General features: G+C 40.2%; 1 protein-coding gene across 1 annotated transcript in view; it reads right to left on the reverse strand.

Annotated features, from left to right (window-relative positions):
• The window catches only part of COL25A1 (collagen type XXV alpha 1 chain), a 586,562-nt gene that overhangs the window by 535,932 nt on the left and 27,938 nt on the right, over positions 1-22,692 (reverse strand). The window lies entirely within an intron of this gene.

Raw genomic sequence — 22,692 nt, forward strand, 5'->3', positions numbered from 1 at the left:
AGGCATTAATGAATAAAACATTGTACAACCAAACTCAGATACTTTTTTTTTTAACATACAAAAGTTGCGCTAAATAGTGATAACATAAATTTAACATAAAAAAAAAAGTTGTGCTAAATAGTGACACATTCATATCTATTTGTGCAAATTTTAATCACAAAAATTTTGGCCATACTTGTATTAAAAGCGATCATTAAATCATAGTTTATCTGATAAAATCATTACATTTATCTGATTTATCTTGACACGCATGAAAATGAGCATGGATTTATAAGAACTGGGTGCTAAACAGACACATTCGATAGATGGACCTTCTACTCATATAAACAGTAATCAAGCATGGACGTTTGGCTAATGCCGCGTACACACGACCGGACTTTTCGAGGGACTAGGTCCGGCGGTCTTTCCGACTGAGTTTTGGCGGAGTTCCGATGGACTTTCCAAATGAACAGACTTGACCACACACAATCACACAAAAGTCCGACGGATTCGAACGTGATGACGTACGACTGAATTAGAATAAGGAAGTTCATAGCCAGTAGCCAATAGCTGCCCTAGCGTCATTTTTTGTCCGTCAGACTAGCATTTCTCGGTCCGGCGGAGTTCCGGTGGAAAAATTTAAAACATGTTCTATTTATAAGTCCGCCGGATTTTTGGCAAGCAAAGGTCCGATGGAGCCCACACAAGATCGAATTGTCAGGCGGACTCGTTCCGTCAGACCTTTGCTGTCAAAAAGTCCGGTCGTGTGTACACGGCATTACTCTATACTAATCTGATCTGGCTGACTGACATTATCATCAACTTTTGCACAGTGCAGCAGTGCGTTCCGTGAGATTTAGGTCCACGTGCACATGGGCAGAAAAAATGCAGCTTTCTTGGTATCTGACTTTTTTTTCTTTTAAGCCCATGAATGTTATTATTTAATATGATCATGCACATGCAGTTGCTCGTGTACGTTTTTGTGTGCAGCACTCACAAACGCACGCGTATGCATGTGAATTTATTCTGGTGGCTACAATAAATTTATATTCTAGTCAACAGATTGACTTTACACTCATATGCCATATGCAAATAAATACGCTCAAAAACTAAACGTGTATAAATATGTGCATAAACACTGTCGAAAATGCAACATTAGAGGCATTTTTTCTGCCAAGTGCTGCTGTGCAGAGGATTATAGGAGGATCATATCATGTATTTAAAATAGTTCTATAATTACATGTTTTTTCATATCTGCCTGGAGGTGGACTTTATAGTGTATCTGGATGAGGTGGCAGTATTAGGGCTTTTCTCCCTTTCTTTTCAAATGGAAATCATACAACTAATATACTTAGGGGGAGATTTACTAATACTGGAGCACTCAGAATCTGGTGCATCTGTGCATGGTAGCCAATCCGCTTTTTCAATTACCGTATGCTTTAACAATGACACCTGGATGCTGATTGGTTTCTATGCAGAGCTGCATATGATTTTGCACTCTCTAGTTTTAGTAAATCTGTCCTAGTGAGACCACACTCACTCCCTAACACTCCCTAGATGCCACTCTGGTTTATTCACCTGATTTGGACCACAAACATGTCTTCATCTCTTTATCTCCATTATATGATGGATGAGGTAATTTGAAGTTTACAGAAGAAAGCTTGGAAGGAATATAGGATAGTTTGTGCTTTCAGGCAGTGACCAGAACAGTGCACTTATGGCAGGATCCACAGGTATTTTCTGTACTTGAAAATGAAACCTGAAAAATGTACCTGAAAAAAGTGATCAAATGAAGCCACCATATCTAAGAACTGGACTAATACCTTTAAGATATACTGCAATAATAGTTAAAAATATATCCTAACCTAAAATACACTATATGTTCCTATTAACTAGTTTTGCAATGTCAGAATATATTTATATTCATTCGCTACCCTTTCACTTAAAGCAGAACCTCACGTTCCACTTGTTTGCCCCCCCTTCCCCCGCAGCCTTCTGGGACACATCACAGGTCCCAGAAGATTGCAGAACCATACACAAAGTGCAATGCGGCTAACACATGCGCAGTAGGGAACTTTACTTAAGATGTCCGTGCTTGGAACTGAAGCAGATTGAAGAATCAGCTTGGTTGAGGACATCACTGGATCCCTGGACGAGTCAGCAGCTACAGTATTTGTAGCTGCTGAATTTGTATTTTTTTTTGGGGGGGGGGGGGACTGGAGCTCCTCTTTAATGATCATCATTGGGGTGGCTCATATTTCCTTTAGTGCCTACATTTTTGAGATTAATCAGAAATCAAAGAACAACTCAAATTTTTAGTCTAATGCAGGGGTCTCCAAACTTTTTAAACAAAGGCCCGGTTTACTGTGTTTCTGACTTTAGGGGGGCCAAACTGTGGTCAATGGGAGTAAAAAATGTTACAGCATCAGTGGGAGTAAACAATGGCTCATCTTTGGTACTAGGGGAATTATTAGTGCCCCTTTGTTGGTGTCAGTGGGAATAATAGTGCCACATCCTTGGTGTCAGTGGGAGGAATAGTACCCCATCATTGATGTCAATGCAAAGAATAGTGCCCTATCATTAGTGTCTGTGGAAGGAATAGTCACCAATTGTTAATGTCAGTGCAGGAATTATTGCCATATTGTTGATGGGAGGAGAAGTAATAGTGGTGGAGGAACAGTGCCCCAAGGGCCGGATAAAGGCAATCAAAGGGCCACAGTTTGAAGACCACTGTCCTAATGCATCTCTGCTGGATGCAATGTTCATACTTAGTGAAGTCATGTGACTGCACCACAATACTTTTTCCATGTAATGTTTGGCTGTATGTTTGCCTACAAAATGGTCCCCTCCAAATTTTTTTTTGGGCAGTAAAGCAGTCAGCACAAACTATTTAAAAGTCACAATTTATTGGCATTAGTTTATGAAGCAATCACATTCTATTTCATATAAAACACACCAGGACAGGTGCCTATTAACCTAGCCCTTTTGCTTATTTCCCGTCATGAGCGATTTCCTATAATATACTACAGCATCTTTCTCACGTCAAAATAAACCTTTCCATGCAATGGCCATACTGAGTGCGTTGTAATTCCATTTAGATGACATAACCTCCCTTTGAATTTTCAATTGTCCGTATGGTTGTTTTTGGACTGGAACATCAGCACCTACCAAATGAAATCAATACATGCTGAACGGCAACATTAATAAATTAGCTATGCAAGAAACCATTTGGTTACACAGAGTAGACTTATAGGACATCATGAAGATGAACTTAGCTCCTCGTTGCACGTGCAATACAGCTGTTCTTAAATATGACGTGAAAGGAAGGCAACTGTTTTTCTTCAGTATGATGAGTCATGGGACTTCAAACAACTTTATACTAAACATCAGAAGGTTCACTTACCTTAACAATTTAAGAAGAAAATAAACAAATCTGCGATTGTATGGATAAGTAAAGATGAGAAAACCTGACCGCTCCAACAATTGCTTTTGTTATCAGGAGCATCTAAACTGTCCTCTGGTTTTATATTTTAAATGGTCTGGCAATTTTATATTGAAAAGGAAATCATTTGGAGTGTAAAACATAATCCTGATCCTGCAAGTAATAAAGATGAGTGTAGATAACAAAGTGCCTTTTTATTCTTGTTCATTATTATCATTATTTTTAGTATATGCTCCTTTAGTCAACAGACACATGTCCTATTTGACAGTAAAGACAGCCGTCTGACTTGAATACTGCTTAACAGATCTGCATAAAGATCTAGCTAGAATGGTCGAAGTGACATGTAGGTGACCAATAAGAAAAGTCAGATGGGCGTAGTAATACTTAGTTCAGAGGTATAGTTGAAATAAAAATGTTGTGGAAACATGGTGTCTATGTCATGTGGCGTATTCCAGGGATTTTGCTTTTCTGATTGAGTCGATGATTTTGAAGGTCCAATAGTCCTATATGCAGTATATTAAAAAAGTATATATATATATATATATTAAAAAAGTGTGAGTGGTCCTTTAATGTCAAGACATGATGATGTCACTGGATCTGCTTCACCGAATATCTCGGAATTTACATATACAATACCTGCTACATTTTTGGTGTATATATGGTAGCCAGTAGCCATAACTAAAACTGACTGAGAACAAAAAACTGTCCCACGCATATAACCGACCCCAACCACCATTCACCTACATAACCAAATTTTACCAAACATTTTAAAGCAATAGGTGCTGTGTTACGATCACTATTGTCTAATTATAAAAGCCAAAGTACTGAACCTGTACAGCAGGGGTAGGCAACCTTCGAACTCCAGCTGTGGTAAAACTTCAAATCCCATCATGCCACTGTCTCTGGGAGTCATTTCACGGCCTGACAAAATCCTGCAATGCCTTATTAGACATGTAGTTCCATTACAGCTGGAGTCTCGAGGTTGCCAGCCCCTGGTGTACAGACTTCAGAGGCCTTGCCTCCATTAGCAAAGCTGTGCTGATAGAGATGAACCAGCCCATAGGTCATACTTCTGATTGGAAATACTCTCTGATACACCAGCCAGTCTGGCAAATGTTAGAACTAGCAGATAGCTAGTCTGAAACTAAAAACTGACATTTTGGCAAAAAAAAATCCAAATTGCAAAATGTTTAAGGAGAATATGATGTCAAAATGACATTGAAATACATGGTTGTATGGTTTTTTTTTTTTCTTAGAGAGCATATGAAGCACTATTCATTACCGGACAAAGCAGCAGTTTAATTTATTGCCCTACTATTGCAGCACGTTTACCTTTTCTTCTCCTTTCCACTACTTAGTTTCACCACAGGCAGTACATATTTAACTTTCCTTCTTCCTTCCACTACTCCTTTCTACCACCGGCAGCACATATTTACCTAGTCTTTCACTCAAAACAAGCACACAATTAAGTGTTCAGGGGCACCTTGCTGGTGCGCTCCCGAGTTTAGCATTTGCGTCCATACCCGCCGAATGCTGGACTCGGCCCCACCCCCTGGGTCATTGGATTTGATTGACAGCAGTGGGAGCCAATGACTGTGCTGCTATCAATCTATCCAATCAAGATCCGGGACCTCGGGGTGAGAGGGGGAGCATGTTGCCGCCAACAGAATTACGGGGCTCAGGTAAGTAAAATGGGGGGCTAGAGGGCCGGTCACTGCCAGGTGTTTTTTCACCCTATTCCATAGGATGCATTAAGGTGAAAAAACATGAAGGTTACTACCCCTTTAACATCAGTGTTCTCAGTACCCCTTCAGGTCACACACCCCTTCCTTTTACATGACAGTCTCTCTTTACATAAGTGTCCTCAGTTTCCCTTCACATCACAGCCCCCTTCACATAACATATAGTTACATAGTTGGTCTTTTTTCAACCAGACTATCTAGTTCAACCAACAAAAGAGGGGGAAAAAAAAACGTACAATCCTATATACACAATCCTATACCCAAACCTAATAATTTCCACTCGCCTGCTTGCATTTGGCGAGTGGAAATTAGTTGAGGGTGAGTGTGGAGAAGGGGAAGACTGAGCTGACAGTTTCCTGGCTTATCGCTTCTGGCAGAAGCAGTGCGGCCTTTTTTACAGGGCATCTGATGCCCTGTAATAAAGGCCACCCCGCTTCTGCAAGTATTAAGGTATTACAATATACAATTTTATAGAACACAAAATTCAAAGAGGAAAAAAACTGTCAACTTCATTCTGCTAGGATGTATTGATCTATTCTAAACACCGCACCAGGGCTATTTTTTTTAGAGATGCACTATCAATAAAATGATCACTCATAATGCCGATGACAAGTATAATAGACAATAAATTAAATCATTAGGATAAAATCCATGTGCCCTATAATAGAGTATTTACATAACTATGAAACATTAGTCAAATCCAACTGACTATGCAATCTGTAAAAATTTTCTTCTTGATCTTTGATAAGTGACAGTTGGAACTCTGCAAACACCACATCTATTAGCCCTTGTACACACGGTCGGAGAATCCGTCGGAATGTGTCCTATCAGACCGTGTTGTCGGATAATCCGACTGTGTGTGGTATGCATCGGACTGATTCCGTCGGAATATCCGTCGGACCCAATTTTCCAACTTGTTGGAAATATTTTCCGACCAACTGGTTCGATCGGACATACTCCGATCATGTGTAGAGAATTTTGATCGGACCAAGTGTCACGCATGCTCAGATCAAATTCCTACATCAAAGCTATTGGCTACTAGCCTGAACGTAGTCCCATCGCAACGAAATTACGTCAGCACGTTCTGAATGATCAGGTTTTTCGACAACTTAGTCCGACCGTGTGTATGCAACAGTTTCGGACAAGATCCGACAGACAAAATCCGACGGACAAAATCCGACGGATTTGGTTGTCGAAATCTCCGACCGTGTGTACAGGGGCTTAGATTTTCAGACTGACAAACATGACATCTGCTATCACCACAAGGCCAAAGTGATAGAAAGGACTCAAACGGCTCAAGATGCCCTGTGGACCTTTCTATAGTCCAATTGTTTCCATGTGTCAACGACTCTGATCAGTAATAACTAATACTCTATAAAATGTATTAGAGCCCAATTAGACTTCTGTATTGTGGATATGTACGTGTAAAGGCAACACAAGATAAAGTATCTAACATGCGCTACTGCATTGTATTCATTTTAATATTTTTTGTGCTGGGAAGTATACCACTTAAAGGGTTCAATGAACACCTGTCTTCTACTGTGCAGTACCCAATAGACAACTATCGCATCTTCTTCTGATTCCGAAATCTATGGTTTTATTGCATATGCATGGCCAGCTAAGAGAAGATACTGGAAAAAGAGATTGAAGATGCCTGCTAGGCCTGATCATCTGATTCATGCGAGTATACATCTGAAAAAGGGAGAGTTTGTTTAGGTTAGAGGGTAGGGGACAAAGGGATAACTGTATTTTCTATTAAAGTTCAGTTATCCATTAAAGAAATAAATATACATGCAGTGCTAAATAAAGATATTATTATAAAAAGTCTAGAAAAAGGATACCACTGCTCCAGGTAGGTCGGCCGAAATAGAAACTTCTCCTCCAGCTATCAGGAGCGCCAGGTGCTGGCAATGCATGTAGTAAACAAGACAAAGGGAAAAATATCCTGGACAGCCGCACTCCAAAAGAAATGTTGTCTTTTATTGAAAAATCAGGATCACAGCATACAAGCCACAGCAAAGAGATACACAGAGCTCTTTGCGTCACTTTTCTGTGGCTTGTATGCTGTGATCCTGATTTTTCAATAAAAGGCAAAATTTATTTTGGAGTGCGGTTGTCCAGGATATTTCTCCCTTTGTCTTCATTATAAAAAGTCTACGTAGATTCCAACAACAGATCAATAATATAAAATTTATCATAAAAGTCCATAAAAAATTCAATAGGACAGAAGATCTCAAAACCAGCTTCAGTGTGAAGTGACCGTACTCAGCACCACTGCGATAAAGCCAAACAGCTTACCAGATAAAATATACCCCCAAATTATAGAGTGCCCACAGATAGCCTTATAGTAGTTAGGTCCAAGGACTTCTAGTCACTTCAATGATGATAAAATAAGGGCCAGGAGAACTGTGCCTTTAAGCTGAGCCGCTGTGGGCTCCATAGATCACACATCAGCAGGAAATATCAGCACAAGTACATCTAAATAATCCTCATGGAAGTATAAACAAAAGAACTCCTATAGTGTAATCCATTCATAAAAAAAAGTAAGAAAAAAAGTAATACACAAACATGTATAGCAGGTAAAAATCATTTGTTTCAAACCAACAAAACAGCTGCGGCATTCAGCGTGCTGATGTAATACGTCACAGGTCCCGCCTTGAGCATTTCCTTGGGCATATCCATTAAACAAAACTTGGACTGAGGAAGTACGAAGGCTGCTAATGCCCCCTCCCCTTCTAAAAATACCAGTTTCCTGGTTATAATTCTGGTCAAGTTGCTTCAGTACTTTCTCACTCTCCAATCCAAAGTAATATGCAGATTATTCAGATTTTACTTATCTGCATGCTTATTTTGGATCACTGGGGTTGATTCGCTAAGGGAAGTAGCATGTTTACATTGCACTGTGAATTTTTACTGTGAATAAGGTGAAGCCTATGCAAAGAATACGCAATAACGTGCAAGGAAAATTAAAAAAAAAAAAAAGATTTTTGCTCACTCATGATTGGATGATTGAAGTCACCACAGCTACACCTCATTCACTAAGCAAAGTGAAAATGCACTTTGCCAAGTGAACAGTCTATGCCCCTATAATAAATCAACCCCAATGCCTCTGAAAGTTTTGATGGCAGACATAGCCAGGCAACTTTCAATTTTTTGTGTGTAGAGCCCCTACTCTATGCTGTTGGGTCCCTAATTAAATTGAATGTGTTTGCTGCTAGGTTGTAACCAGCCTGAGCATTTGTTTCCTTTTTTCTGGGCTCTGAGTGTCTTCCCTAGATTCAGTGGGTTGATTGCTTCTCCCTGTTACTGTGAAGAAAGTTCCAGTAATAAAGTGGGAAAGACAAATGCTGAGTTATGAATATGTATCCACCCCAACTAATCCTTGAGGTTCCTGTTAAGGGGTATGGTTTGGGAGATGATAAATATTTGTGTCACCTTTACAGTGTGTCCTCCATCTCCTGGGCTTTTGCCTGGAGCGGATGTGTATTTAGAATGTCTATTCACTTGGGCCTTGCCTCAGCCCAGAGCACGGGCTGGAGATCCAGGATTTCAGAGTTAAAACGTTAAAAACGGTTAGGGACTTTTTCCCCAGGTTACCCGCACATACAATAGCACATTGAACTGAATAGGCTGCTGTGCTCACGCAAAGGTCAATTTTCTTGAGAGGTGGGGCCTCAAGTGCATCTCTCGACTTCACCAAATGGCCACAGATAAAATTCAGTGAATATTCATTGCCAGAGACAAAAGACACACAGCAGAATATAGTCAAAGACTTTATGCATGACAAAAGAGATTTTCAGAGACTCTGGAAGATGGTAAGAGACAGTGGACATGATACATAAAAATTTCAGAGACTGTGGACATGATACAAGAGATGGTCAGAGACTGCAGATGTGATACAAGAGACGTATAAACTGAAAATCTTGCGCGCTACCAAAAACATTTATCTGAGACTAGATAATCAGCTGCTGGTATTGATCAAGTTCCCCTGAGGAAGACACGTCATATCCCTGTGTCCATACGCATGAGGGAGAGGACAGGATGGTGTAGGAGTCAGCACTGGGCTGTTTGGAGTGAGGGGACGCACAATCTCAAAAAATTTTTGCTTGTCACAGAGTGGTGCACTGAAGCACCTGTACCATGTGAGTACCTTGCATAGGGAATTTTGTTTCAATAAATATATATTTTTTTTAAACGGTATCACACTATCCAGTCCTCATTTCTCATATATGTGGAGACTATGCCATTGGACAGCATAGGATATCAAAGATCCATCTACACAGAACCCAGAGTTGGTTCGCTGGCATGTTTAGACCAAGCTTAATTGCAGGGTCACACGCCCTGAGGTGAGTATACTCACACAGAGGGGAGCACAAGAGTGGAGTTACTTGAACATGTGTGGATTATCATTACAGTCATGGAGGAATAGTGGATGAAATTTGTTTATTGATTTTCACAAGCACTATAGCACTTTATCATCATAGCATGATTTGAAACATGTTATATGGACTTTAATGCAAATTTTGTTTTGTTTTATTGTATTAATTGATTATGCCACTTAGCACTTTGGCACCTTATTTTATATTGATTTGATCGATGTATGTCTCATTATTGAGTTTTTGGCACTATATTTAGCACAGTTAACACTGTTTATTTTTATTTGGTATTGCATATTGACACTAGCTTAGCGCGGTATTTTCATATATTTAAATTGTTATACAAGAAATGATCAGAGACTGTGAATATAATAAAAGAGATGGTCAGAGACTGTGAATATAATAAAATAGATGGTCAGAGACTGTGAGGATAGAGGGGATGGCCAGAGACAGCAGAAATTGTACAGGAGAGGTTCAAAGACTGCAGACATGATACAAGAAATGCTCAGACTGAGGACATGATACAGGAGATGGTCAGGGACTACAGACATGATACAAGAAATGGTCAGAGACTGCAGATATGATACAAGAAATGGTCAGAAACTATGGACATGATACAACAGATGGTCAGAGACTGCAGACATGATTTAAGAGATGGTCAGAGACTGCAGACATTATACAAGAGATGGTCAGAGACTGCGGACATGATACAAGAGATGGTCAGAGACTGAGGATATGATGCAAGAGATGGTCAGAGGCTGAGGATATGATGCAAGAGATGGTCAGAGGCTGAGGATATGATGCAAGAGATGGTCAGAGGCTGCAGACATTATATAAAAGATGTCCAGGACTTGGGACATGCTGCTTGACATAGTCAGAAACCGTGAATGCACTATAGGAGTTGTTGGAGCCTGGGAACATGCTTTAGGAGACCGTCGTAAGTAAGGCATGTTACACAAAACTACTAGAAATTACTACTATAAAAGGGAATAGGAAACTACGGATTTGTTTCTGCAGGGGCCCTGATTGCCACACAGGAAGTGCTAAAGGGCCGCAGGTTGGGCACTGGAGCCCTACACTGCTGACATTATATGATTGTACACTTGCAGTTCCACCGCAGACAATGTATAATAGGGAATCCAAGTCTAGTAAGTCTAGTAAGTAATAAGTATGCGGCTATGTTCTACAAACTATTTCTAAAAACACGAGGGAACTCAGGTATCAAATTCAATTAAACCTTACAGCATCTTCATGCACTCTTGATCATGAAAATGTCCTCATAAAATTGATCTAGTTTTGTACAATCTTTGTAAAAGTGTTGTTTTTTTCTTTCTGCCACTCAATAATCTAAAACACTGCTGCAGTATATGCCAAGTACTACCTGCAAAACCACTTTAAAAGAATAAAAATCGGCTGTGTTATTAAGCAGAAGACAGCAAACCAACAAAATAATTATTTCTGTTTTTTTTTTCTTCAAGGACGCATTTCAATAGAAACTACAGTATGTTTTGGTTCTACGAGGATTACGTCACTGAGCTGCAACAAGGTAAAAAAAAAATCCATCATATGTCATTCGCAAGCTTAACAATCATAAGTCAGTATTAGTGTGTGCGAACACACAGGCTTGCTTAATGTGAACTCATTTTGATGTTGTCTAGCTCCAGAAAAGTAAATTGTTATTGCTTGCTCTGGGTTTCTGTACAGTACTGTGCACTTTACTAATTGTACTTTCTACTGAATATAATAAAAATAAATATATCTGTAACTAATTTCCATGGATTATCTTTTGATATGCTATTACTGTATATTCTCAGGCATATTTGATAAAATAGCGCCAAGCTCATTGACTATGTGCACAGTGCAGTCACCCATATGGATCAGTCAGAAATTTGCCTTGGTGTGAATTACTGTACAGGTAATAAAAATATTCAGTATTCCTTTTTTGCTTAATACGTCTTTATTTTTATTTTTATACACATTTACATGCAGTCCTAATTGTTCGGTAAAACTGACAATGACAGAGGTGGGGTAATAGTGTAATACTGAAAGGGCTGTTCAACAATTTCACAAATTTCTCTAATAAAAAAAAAAAAAAAAAAAAAGAGTTAAACTATATTAATAGTTGACATGCAAGCCCCTGTAATGGTCTCTTTTCCTGAACAGTTTAAAGTGATTCTAGTGATTCTAAAGGTTGTAATAAAAAAAAAGGCAGTGGTTGTCTTGGAGGTACTGCCCTGCGGCTCATTCTTGGAAAGACAGGGGATCATGCTCTGCTTTAGTATGTCACAGTATGCTGCAGCTCAGTTTCAGGGTCTTGCCAATCTTCTTATAGCCTAGGCCATCTTTATGTAGAGCAACAATTCTTTTTTTCAGATCCTCAGAGAGTCCTTTGCCATGAGGTGCATGTGAAACTTCCAGCGACCAGTATGAGAGAGTGAGAGCGATAACACCAAATTTAACACACCTGCTCCCCATTCACATCTGAGACCTTGTAACACTAACGAGTCACATGACACTGGGGAGGGAAAATGGCTAATTGGGCCCAATTTGGACATTTTCACTTAGGGGGTCTAATCACTTTTGTTGCCAGCAGTTTAGACATTAATGGCTGCGTGTTGAGTTATTTTGAGGGGACAACTAATTTACACTGTTATACAAGCTGTACACTTTACATTGTAGCAAAGTGTAATTTCTTTAGTCTTGTCACGTAAAATATTTACAAAAATGTGAGGGGTGTACTCACTTTTGTGAGATACTGTAAATACCTGTAATAAATAAATAAAATACGTGTAATTAAATATATATACTGAATAGCATCATTACACAATAACTGTACAGCTAACATTACAATATTTTGTCCAGATTGTAGCCTTTTAACTGCTTGCCAACCAGCCGCTGTCATTATACTGTGGTAGGTTGGCACGATCCCACGAACCGTCGTAGCTATACGTCGGCTCACGGGATCGGGATAGCAGGCACGCACACATGAGCCCGCTGCACAGCGGGGGTGCCAATGCTCATGGCCGACGGTTGCAATGACCCCCGGCCACGAGTGATCTCGAGCACGAGGGACAGAACGTGGAAGTGTGTATGTAAGCACACAAATCCATGTTTTGTTCTGAGAGGAATGACAGATCGTGTGTTCCTATTAGCTAGCAACCACAATCTATCACTTCCTCTAGTCGGCCCCCTCCCCTTTCAGTTAGAATCACCTCCCCGGGAACACAGTTAACCCCTTGATTGGCCCTTAGTGTTAACCCCTTCACTGCTAGTGACATTTTTACAGTAATCAATGCATTTTTATAGCACTGATCACTGTATAAATGCCTTTAGTCCAAAAAATGTGTCAAAATTGTCCGATATGTAAGCCATAATTTCAGAGTCACGATAAAAAAAATAAAAATAAATCGCAGCTCGCCGCCATTACTAGTAAAAAACATAATAATAAAAATGCTATAAATCTATCCCCTATTTTGTAGACGCTATAACTTTTGCGCAAACCAATCAATGTATGCTTATTGCGTTTTTTTTTTACCAAAAATATGTAGAAGAATACACATCGGCCTAAACTGAGAAAAGAATAGCTTTTTTTTTTTTTAAATGGGGATATTTATTACAGCAAAAAGTACAATATTGTTTTGTTTTGTTTTTTCAAAATTGTCACTCTTTTTGTCGCGCTTTTTGTTTATAGAGCAAAAAATAAAAACCGCAGAGGTGATCAAATACCACCAAAAGAAAGCTCTATTTGTAGGAAAAAAAGGACTTCAATTTTGTTTGCGTGCAACGTCGCATGACCGCACAATTGTCAGTTAAAGCGGTGCAGTGCCGAATCGCAAATAATGGCCCTGTCATTCTGCATTCAAATCTTCCGGGGTTGAAGTGGTTAAATAGTAGGTAATACAGCATCATATTTGAACACATTACTAAAAGATTTATGATGAGGAACTGCTCACAAAGAAAGCAAAATGTTACTTTCCAAAGTTTCACTAGAACATTGCAGCTACCTTTATTTCAATGGTTAGGTGGCCAACGTCTAGCACAACCCTAATGGATATAGCACATGCAATGACATCTGGCAGTTACCAGCCCCATAGTCTATGACATCAGCAGACTATACAAGTCCTGGTATGTCAGAATGTATGCACCTTATCTATGTGAGACTGCCGGCTTCATCCATAAACCCGGCTTTGCGTACAACTGGGATTTCAGGTATACCATATGCAATATGGATTGAAAAATTGACAAACAATCACCTATTGTACACCAATCTAGTTAACAGGTGTCTTTAAATGGCTCCCCAGCCTCTTGACTTCCTTTATTCTGGTGGAGAATTCAGCTTTCACATACTTTACTTTAATTTCTAAGGCAGCAGAGACGCATGGAAAGTGCAGAGCAAGTCTTATACATATTACCTGAGCCTATCCGTTCCTTTCTCTTGTGCACATTTATAGGCTGTTGTTAGCAGAGAGACAGACAGCGGGAGACACAGGAAAGTGATGGATACAAATGTTGCCTTTACAGCTTGTTCAGTAAAAAAAAATTCTGTAAAATCAGTACGGTAAAAATGTACAATTGCTGTTAAGGGAGATACTTTATGGGTACAGTAATCATCATTTTGATATATATATATATATATATATATATATATACACATTATATAGATATATATTATTTTTATTTTTTTTATTTTTTAATATGTATATGTACAGGTATATTTTGAAAGTTTAATTTTTTTTTACATAGAATCAGTCAACAGTTGAACATCTGATTTTGAATGTATAACAAAAGATGATGCCATGATCCTAACAATGCGAACATCTTACGTCATGTATAACCATTGCTGCCCTTTACTGGGGTTAAAAAAACGATTTATTTGTGTGTAGTATATAGCTTAGTAAGGTCCAGAATGTGTGGGGAAAGAGAGCTCTGCCTTAAAACCTAAAGTGGTTATTTGCATATCTAAATGTGAAATTTTGGTTTTAAACTGGCCAAGTCAACAACAGGCCTTCTTTATCATTTGGAGACTCCATTGGCAGGATCCCTGTAACCGAAACCTCTCACCCCATTTTCGCCCATCACAGCATTTCAGGTGTTTCTGCCTATCTAGGTGTATTCCCACTCTCCCTGTTACATTCTGCAACAAAGATCTGCTATGTGGATGATGTTTAGATCTCATGGTAGATGCATTTGTGAGTCCACGTCAGACAGGAACTAATGTTAAGAGCTCAGCAAGTTATTTTTATTAAATAAAATTAAAGCAAAAAAGTTCACAAACATGGTTTTACCACAGGGGTCTTCCCTACAAACAATAATGAAAAATGCCAGCCCACCTGGCTATATTTCAGCAGCTCTGTCGCTGTTAGCATGGTCTTCCTGACCACATGTTGCTTAGGCTCCCTTAGCCTTGGTTGCAGCACCTAACTGTATGGGCCCGCTCCTGGCTCTCCTGACAGGGTTTTCCAGCCCCTCAAGCTTACTCCCTCCAAAGACTTCCAGATTCCCTCCAGCCCTCTGGACACACTCACTAGCTGCCTCAGCTTTCTTGGCCTCCTAGACCTGCGTAGCTGTCCCAACTTTCCCATTCCTTGGGACAGGAATACCCCTCAGAAGGGATGCAGTCTCCAACAGTAACTGCCAGGGCTCTGTCTACAAGCAACAGCAACCGCAACCCATACTGCTCTGAGCTACTCTCAGACCTGGTTTATAACAACACTGCCCACCTGTGTACTCACTCATAATGAAGGTATCTAGCAAAGCCCGGGCACAGGATTGAAGGTCCCCACCCCCCCAAGGCACTTCAGAACTTTCAAACTCCAAGCCCTGATCCAGGATTACAAAGCCCAGAGAAAACTTACAGAGTTTTTTTTTTACTCACAATAAACACACCAGAGACTCAAACCATAATTTTGAGAATCCTGTGTCCTCTCTACCTAAATTCATATATTGGCAGGGCCTCGCACTGTCACAGATAGTTGGAGAAACTTTTAAAGGACCAAATTGTTCATAAGGGTTTGGTATATAAGAGCTCTTCTCTACGACATGAACCCAGCTGTGGCACATAATGAATTCAAACCAGATAAACTAAGCAGGAAGCATGGTGTTACCGCTCCCTATGAGATGAGCTGACCTCGTATAGACCTTTTATACAGTCACAGCGGTAGTACATATTTTTTACTCTTGTTTGCCCTAACTAGCCACCTGGATATACTGTGAAGTCGCCACTGAGCTCAATAACCAATGAACCACAATAGAATGCACCACAGCCAAACCACCCAGGCTAGGTACTTGAAGTGAAACAAGCATTTTGGCCTGATATTTGTTTTGACAGGTTTACCAGGAAATTATTATTTATATAAAGTGACACACGCTTTTCATTAACAACGTAAGCAGGCAGCCATGTGTATGGTGTCTATCTTTGTCCTTCCTCTTTCCGTGCTGCAAGCAGCCATACAGGTTGTACTAAGGAACTCACAATAATAAGAAGAGTAGACTGCTAATACAGTAAGAAGCATCAAATAGGTTGCATGAAAATGCCATTCAATGGTATCGTTTTTTTGAACACATGAAGGGACATACGAAAGAATCGATTTATCATAGCTTTACACCTTCATTTTATTCCTCTCAGGCATTTTGCTGTATTTTTAATGCAGATTTTCTGTTCATGTGTTCACCAAACCACTTGAAAAACATAAAATAGGGTGAGGACTTGAATGTTTTGGCTTACCATGGCTTAACATGGTGAGTGACTACCCAGCAGGCAAAGTATTTATTCCCAAAGGTTTTTTGTGCCAATGCAGAAACAGAAAATATGTACGGTATGCATCAATTATGTTATCAACATCAGGATGGTTATATAAAATCAACAGTCTATAACATATGATATATCGTGGCCCTTTGCTTGCTTTTTTCTGGGCCTTGGGGTGCTATTTTATTCACTGACACCAATGAAGGCCATAATTCCTCCCAATGATGCCGACGATAGGGCCCAATTCCTAACAACGATGGGGCACAGTTCCTACCAATGACATCAGCGATGGGATAAAGTTCCTACCAATAACATCAATGATGGGGCACAGTTCCTAACAATTACACCTACAATGGGCCCAATGACACCAATGAAGGGCCCAATTCCTCCCAATTTCGCCAAGGATGGGGCACAATTCCTACCAATGACATCAACAAAGGGGCACAGTTCTTCCCAATGACACCAGCAATGGGGCCAATGACATCAATGATGGGGCACAATTCCGCCTAATGACACCAATGATGGGGCACAATTCCGCCCAATGACACAGCACAATTCTGCCCAATCCATCTCACTGACAACAATGATTGCTTACTTCCACTGATGTTGGGATATTTTTGTACTCCCAATGGCCACAGTCCAGCCCCCCTAAAGTCTGAAGGACAGTAAACCGGATCGTTGTTTGAGAAGTTTGGAGACCCCTGGTCTAGGGGATGGTAAGAGTACTTTTACTTATGTGATCCTTCATTCTCTTGGCAAAGGGTGCTACCCTCTGGTCAAGCAATGTACTGTCCCTTGGTATCCTCAAGTCCAATGCAGGGCTGCATCAGTCTTAATGATGTCATAGGACCTTAGACCATCAGAAGGTAGGGGAGAGAGGCTACAGGGACCAGTTTAGCAGGGAAAGCCTGTGGGAGTGGAGGATCGAGTAAGTAAAACCGCTGTGCCTGGTCAGCATAAATGAGCAGTTAACCGTTGCAGTGCAGGTACATCCTCACTGCAAAGGAAGTCTTCTTCCAGAATTTCAGAGTTCAGCCTTAAAAATAAAAATCGTTATAGGCTTACTTTTATGAAATTCGTGTTTTCTATAAAGCCACTTACATTTTAATTTCTTTACAGCAAAATATCACTTTAATTTTTATTTTCTTCAATTACCTATTTTTAAATTACTTTCCAAAACTACTCTTAAATCTTTAAAAAAGATCTAACTTTGTAAAAGCGATGTAAAAGCACAGAAAGCTCCTGTTTCTAAACTCATGGCCCTGGGGGAGCGCAGCTCAGACTGAAGAATGCCTGTTCACTTCTCTCCCACCGCGCCAAGAGAATCATCATTATCTGTTTATTAGCTAGAAGAGGATTTCACGCTTACATTCTCATACTCTACAAGGCATTTGTGTATGATTGGTAGGTATTAATAAAGAGATGCTGAGAGGCCCAAAAAAGTTTGGTATTGCCTCTGCATTATGACTTTTTACAGCATCCATTTTCAACCAAATTAAAGTATAGGAAAGACAATTTACAGAGACATAAGGTATATTAAATCAGCCTAATTGGTTCTGAGTGCTGTTTCCAACTTGAACATCCTCCCTAATCTTTTAGTATTTTAGGAGGTGCTTTTAGTTAATCCCACAGCGATGTCAGTCATACATTAAGCTTAACCTTTAGGTCAGTAACACCAGGAAGTGCCCATAGGGTTAGTGTTTTTTTGACCCTGCTCTACAGGAACAGTGGGAGAACATTTCCACTATGAGGTCAGGATCCAATCCTGCTTTCTTCTATGCTCTTTATCAATAAAACCTGAAATGTTCTATGCCCATTCATAAGATGTTTTACAGGGTAAATTTAGCTTTTCACATCAGTGGATTCTGCAAGGGCTTAAAGCTACCTCATGTTTCGGGAATAATCCCTTGTGAATGTATTCTATTACACTAACTGGTGTGATGAACAAGGGCCCCTCTAACAATATGGAAGGGGCTCCTCTACAAACTTTGATTTGATTTAAATTAGCACAGTATGTTCAAAATGATCCTGTCTGTTGCTGATGCTTACTTATCCATAAACGAAAGAACTGGAAGCTATTTCAACATGTGACCCCTTTTTTATATTAGCTGTAATCCCGTTTAAAGCCGATGTTCCAGACAGGGCCATCAATCCACATGCTTACATCAACAAAGCCTATACATGTGTTTGGCTCAAACCCAATTATCTTGATATGATGTGCGGGTGCATCCTTTATGTGTAGAGATGAGATATGTACATCTAGTGCTTCTCTGTTTAAATCACAAAGGGTGGGCACCAAACCTAGCTCTAGGACACTATGAAGATAATGCGAAAAACAGGCCTACAGCTCAGAAGTACATGGTTGCGATATGACATGATTGTCAAAAGATACGCAGCGCTTACAGGTTAACCCTTTACAGCAAGTTCATTCTTGTTATAAACAGTACACATTTAAAGTGGACCTTTCAGCAAATATGAAAGCTTACAACAGGAATGGTTTTACAAGAGGCCCATCTTTAATCTATAGTAAAAATACATTTTAAAATATGTAGAAAACACCATTTGACACTGTTCTTCCTGCTGACTACTGCAACGCCTGTTGTGGCTACTGATGGGCTGAAGGTTTTTGTAGGTGGCAATAAACTATTTAGGACTCTGTCTCCTGACTTAACCCTTGCCCACTGGGCACTTAAACCCCCCCCCCCCCCCCTCCTAACCAGGCCAATTTTCAGCGCTCTCACATTTTGAATGACAATTACTCAGCAACACTGTACCCATACACATTTTTTGTCTTTTTTTCACACAAATACAGCTTTCTTTTGGTGGTATTTAATCACCAGAGTTTTTTATTTTATGGCACTGTAAATTAAAAAAAGACATAAACATTTTTCTTAATTTCATGTTATAAAATTTTTCAAACGATCAATTTTTCTTCATACATTTTGGTCAAAATCTATACTGCTACATATCTTTGGTTAAAATAATCCAAATCAGTGTATATTATTTTGTCTTTGTGAGTCCACAAGCTATGGTGCCAATCACTCAAAATTGATCACACCTGAAGGTGAAGGGGAGCCCAGAGCTCTGTCGGCTCTGTGTTGAGAAACGTGTGCACCCCCATCTGCTTACCGGGAGATATCGCTGGAGGAGCATCCTGAGGCACCCGGAGAGTCAGAAGGGGTTGCAGGAGTCTGTGGAAGGGTAACTGGAGGGCAGAATTTGCAGGGAAGATGCAGATCCCCAGCACTGAAGTGGAGCTCTGCAACTGCAGGATCGGCTCCCGCTCTATCTAGGGCACGTCCCTCTATATTAACAAGAAGTTAACTTGGCCAGCCCCACCCTCCGTCCCGAGCTCTGCCATGAGGTTGAGAGTGACAGAGGCAGGGGTGAAGGAGCGGCACACAAGCGGGGGTCAGCAAAGTAGGGACAGTTTCACAATCTACCTGTCTATTGCCGGTGTTCGACAGGTAGATCGCGATCGAAGGGTTGCCGACCCCCGGCATTTACATTGCAGGGGTCAGGAGTATAATGTAAAAACTTGTGTAAACAGATCAGGGCTCAGGAGTATAATAATAAAACATACACTACTGAAGGCAGTGATGGGTCAGGTGTATAATGTACAACATAGCATGTACAATGGAGGGGTCAGGACTATAATGTATACCGTAGCATACACAGTGCAGGGGTCAAGAGTATAATGTACAACACAGTGAATTTAGTGCAGGGGTCAAGACTATGTAAGATACAGCAACGTGTACAGCATGTAGTGATCAATAACAGTACTGCTGGTCAGGGGGAGAAGATATTGCACAAAGTTGGTGTAATAAAGTAGATTACTAGACTTCCTCCCACCTATATCCTAAAATAGCTAGCCTTTCTATACGTGTGTGAAAAGTCTGGGTGAATATCACCTCACCTCACTCCTTTTTACCAGCTCTTTCACTTGTCCCGGAAATAAGAGACAGTAGGTAAGTATATATAATCTACATTGCTTGCTCAACTATGTAGCGAAATGTATAAAAACTTTACCTGCAGTGTAAACAGCCTGTCTCTGTCCATTCCACGTTGTTGATTTCAATTCAAAAGCCAAACTGATAAGACAACCCAAATTTATTGGCCTGCTAGTCATGTGATATTATAAAGTTTTTATCATCATGTAAATAAAAAAAAAGAAGTTGTGGGTTTATCAAGAGCAAACTGAGATAAAATATTTATTTCTGATATTGTTTTAAAGCAATCACAATGCAAGCCCCTCTTTAAAATGAATTCAGATCTCAAATAAAAAAATAAAATAAAAAAAAGTTGTTTTTTTTTATAAATTTTTTTATAAATTGGAGTTGAACATTAGAATGTAAATAATACATATTTTGTCGGTTTGTATGTTTGTATTGATGTGCATGTAGCTTTTCTTTTCCTTTTTTCTGGGTAGGAAGCTGATCTCTCTGTATGCTATTGTTACTGCTGACAACATATTGCCTTGTTAACAGTCTGTAAGTATGCCAAAAATACTTACTGTGGATTGATTTTAGAATATGTTTTTTTGCTGCTGCTGGCCAACTTATTTGTATGTATAGCAATTACTCTTAAGCAACATACTGTGTACATGCCATTTCTGGCCAGGCCCCTTACTGTTACCATATCCATTCTGCTCACTGGTTAGAGGAGCCATATTTGAGCTTCCCAACGGAGCCATGTATGATAATGTGCTGACAGCTTGTGGGCCCTTAAGAAGATAAAACTGATGTCTCTATACATTTCTTCGTATTACTGGCTAGACTTCCGTCTATGACTATTCCTGATTGCTAATACTATAAAAACAATAGCTTCGTAGACACACAAGAATGGAGACATCTGAGAAATGATTTGGTTCATTTTCAGAAGAAGGCCCAGTGTCACGATATGAGCCACTACAAACAAGAGATTGGGATCAATAATGCAGATAGATGGCCATTTATTTCTGTGTCCTTTAATTTATTGTATTTTTATTTTTTTATAAGGAGAGCCAATTAAATTACAAGTCACCAAAATAATTATTTTACCTGAAAAGATGTTCTGAATGTAACCACCTTACATCATACGGCACAGCTTACACTGTGGGGGTTATTTACTAAAGGCAAATCCACTTTGCACTACAAGTGCAAACTACAAGTGCAAAGTGCACTTGAAATTGCACTGAAAGTGCACATGGAAGTGCAGTTGCTGTAAATCTGAGGGGTAGATCTGAAATGAGGGTCTGCTGATTTTATTATCCAAGCATGTCCCCCTCGGATCTACAGTGACTTTACTTCCAAGTGCACTTTCAGTGCATGTTCAAGTGCAAAGTGGAATTGCCTTTAGTAAATAACCCCCCTGTAACTGCTATGATACACTGAGCAGATAGAGTGGCCACACCATAGGCGAGCAAACAGGGTGTTCCGGTGTGCCTGAGCATCCCCCAATCACTTAGTGCGCATTAGCATTATCACTCTGTGTGCCGGTGGGGAGACGAGAAGGATCTCCCTCTTACTGGTTCTGCCATAAGTGTTTACGCACTTCTTTCACTGTGCCGGCAGGGAGATCAATATGCTGGGGCCATACATACATACATGCATGTGTGTTTGAGCTTTGGCGGTGCACAACCTAATGCAATAGGCTGCACACACCTATGGGCAACACACAGGTCATAATTACTTTTGATTCGTGCACATGTAAGCCATTGTTAAAATGATTGTAAAGTCTTGTTTAAAAAATAAAAATAATAAACATGTTATACTTACCTTAACTTAAGCAGCGTGGATCCTCTTCTTCCTGGGTCCCTCTTCTGTGTTCTGGGCCCCTCCCTCCTATCAAGTGCCCACACAGCCAGAAGCTTGCTATGGGGGCACCAGAGCCGAGTCACAGCTCCCTGTGTCCATTCAGACATGGAGCCCTGACTGGGCCCCACCCCCCCTCTCCCCTGATTGGCTAACTGACTTTGACCACCGTAGAAGCCAATGGCACCGCTGCTGTGTCTCAGCCAATCAGGAGGAGAGTCCCGTACAGCTAAGACACACGTGGATATCGCTGGAGAGAGATGGGGCTCGGGTAAGTAATTCAGGGGTGCTGGGGAGGCTGCTACACACAGAAGGTTTTTTATCCTAATGCATAGAATGCAATACGATAAAAAACCTTCTGCCTTTACAACTCCTTAAAGCTGGCCAGAGATGGCTCATTTTTTTTTTAAAAGCCAGCCGGCTGATCAATAAAGAAACAACCAGATTCCCCCTCCACACAAGCAAGGTGGGTGGAGGAATTTTCCCCACTGTGCTATTGTATTCTGACAGAAGGCTTGATATCTGCCTCTTGAAGTCCTTGTACAGCACAACTAAAACTGGGAAAAAGAGAAGCAGCACAAGGAATCAATCACATGTTCTGTAGTGTTCATCTGTT

This window comes from Lithobates pipiens, unplaced genomic scaffold (genome assembly GCF_037356315.1).
Source record: "Lithobates pipiens isolate NorthernLeopardFrog02 unplaced genomic scaffold, aLitPip1_a1.2 Scaffold_13, whole genome shotgun sequence".
In the NCBI taxonomy this organism is placed as follows: domain Eukaryota; kingdom Metazoa; phylum Chordata; class Amphibia; order Anura; family Ranidae; genus Lithobates; species Lithobates pipiens.